At 39.7% G+C, this 2,567-nt stretch overlaps 1 pseudogene; it reads right to left on the reverse strand.

Annotated features, from left to right (window-relative positions):
* Positions 1-441: 441 nt before the first annotated feature.
* Positions 442-1,120, reverse strand: LOC102267456 (zinc finger CCHC domain-containing protein 17 pseudogene; annotated as a pseudogene).
* Between the last annotated feature and the right edge of the window lie 1,447 nt (positions 1,121-2,567).

The raw sequence follows: 2,567 nt of genomic DNA on the forward strand, positions 1-2,567 counted from the left end.
TAAAACCAGCTTGAACATCAGGAAGTTCAGGGTTCACATATTGCTGAAGCCTGGCTTGGAGAATTTTGAGCATTACTTTACTAGCATGTGAGATGAGTGCAATTGTGTGGTAGTTTGAGCATTCTTTGGCATTGCCTTTCTTTGGGATTGGAATGGAAACTGACCTTTTCCAGTCCTGTGGCCACTGCTGAGTTTTCCAAATTTGCTGGCATATTGAGTGCAGCACTTTCACAGCATCATCTTTCAGGATTTGGAATAGCTCAACTGGAATGCTTTTAATACCTGACTCCAAAACTTGCCTGTGGCATGAGGGATGCCATCTCCCATGGAAGAGAAGAGGGTGGGAGGCCTTATTCTTAGTAGTGAGTCTTTCTAGGAGCCAGGGCTTCAAAGCATAGGCTCCTGGTTCCTTCTCTCAAACACTCTTTCTACTCTCCACCGTCACTCCTTGTGCTTCTTCTTGTGCTTCTTCTTCTTTGCTGCCTTGCTGTCCTTTGACATGTGCCTTTCCCTCTTGCCTGTATCGTTCTCAGAGTCTGAGCTGTCAAGGTTAGATGACTTCCTGTCTCTATGTTTCTTTTACTTCTTTCTTTTTCTAGAAGAATTTCTTGTGGGGTCAGGCTTTTCAAACTGCTGATTTTGCCTCTTCCTTTTCCTCTTCCTCATTGGGTATCAGAGAGTACTTGGTCCCACCTGATGAAACAATCCTTTGCAAAGTCACCTTTACAGCCACACTTCTTGCAGGTAGTGTTCAGGACAGACGAGGGTGATCTGTCCAGTGTAATCCTGGAAGGACAGCCTCCGCCTCTCTTCTTGCTCAGTGATAACCTTTTGGGGATCAAGGTCCTTCCCAGTCCCTTGGTTGACAACCTTCAGGGAGAGGGATACTTTAATCCTATCAAATTCCATCTTTTGGCCAATAAGCTTCACCCACACTTTTTCTCCAACATCTACTATCTCAGAGGGCTTATCCACGTGACAGGGTAAGTCTAGTTCAGTGGACTAGACAGCCTGGGATTTTGATTAAGGCTCCATAGTCTGTGACCATAGCAGCCTCTCCTTGGAAAATAGTGTGGAGAGCAGGCAAGTTCTCCACGGTCTTGGGTCTTCCTGAATTCATCCTTAATGTTCTATGGTTCCTCCATTTCTCCCCTGCTAAAGCTAATTGAATGTTTGAGTGTCAGCCTCTAGTTTCACCTCGCAGCATTGCGCAAAACACCAAAACCCAGTCAGTCAAACCTGCCAATATTTCTATGATCTTTATTGTTATAAAAAATTCCTTCCTCACATAGTTTATCCTAATTATTCCATTCTTTACTCAATCACTCAGTACTTTTCTGAAACTTATTTAGTTTATAAGCTATTTCTATGCCTTTATTTGAAGTGAAAATACTGTTTCAAACATATGACAAATGAACATGGGATTCTTTTCTCTTTATGAAACATAGAGACTAGAAAGACAATCGATGTTTGGTTATTACTCTCAATATTTACCTTAACATTAAAAATAACTGATTTTCACATTCAGCACATCTTCTCATTGGTATTCCCATGATGGAACATCCCCTCCTTTTCTGTGTAAATCTGATTAAGGGGCTGTTCCTGCTGTCAAAACTTCCATTCCATTTCAACAACAATCCTATTTACACAAGGACCTCAAGGTTGAACATTGAAAGTACCTAACCATTACTGAATATTGAATCATTTCTCTCCACATAAAATTGCAAATATGGTCTGAGAGCCAATTTCCCGATTACCTTGGTTGAGTAGGACTAATTACTTCTAAACTGGGTGCAGCCACGGTCTGCCAAAGCAATGCTGGATTCTTCCAATACCAGGAGAGCTCTGCCCACCCAGTGATTGTCTCATACTGAATGCTCTAAGATTACTCATGCTTATAGTAATGCTTCACTTTTAAAATAATGCTAATTGCAAATAATCATAATAGTACAATTTATCTGAATGCCTACCACATGGCAGGCATCATATAAAGTATCTATTATCTCATTTCATTTACTTCCAAAAATGTGGCAGGTATTATTATTGACACTTTACAAACAGGAAAGTTGAGTTTCATAGGGATTGTCACATACCCAAAGCCACAGAGCTAATAAGTTCAAGAGCCTAAGGCTATTTTATATTGATGCTTCACTACCATTTCCATGTTTTCTTAAAATAACCAGTGAAGATAAATGATGCCTGAGAAGAGCATCAGTTTGGAAATTAGTAGAACTGAGCTCTGTTCCTGCTTCAGCCACTAGCTGAAAGGTGATCTTAAACCAGCACTTTATTTCTCATTTCCTTCATTTGTAGAATTAAGTGATAGAACTAGCTTTAGCCTTCTGTGATTTTAAGTAATCTCAGAGAAATTTTGTTTGTTTGTTTGTTTGTTTTAAGAAATAAAATTGGAGAAAAAAATCATTCACAATAGTAATGCCATTGAACAATATTTCTCTGGTAATTCCAGTTTCTCATCTGACTTCATGGCTTCAATCACAGAACAGTCCTTTTCATATAAAAAGTCCATGTTCTGACCAGATCAGTGAAGCACAAAGAAAGACATGGAA

This window comes from Bos mutus, chromosome 3 (genome assembly GCF_027580195.1).
Source record: "Bos mutus isolate GX-2022 chromosome 3, NWIPB_WYAK_1.1, whole genome shotgun sequence".
NCBI lineage: Eukaryota > Metazoa > Chordata > Mammalia > Artiodactyla > Bovidae > Bos > Bos mutus.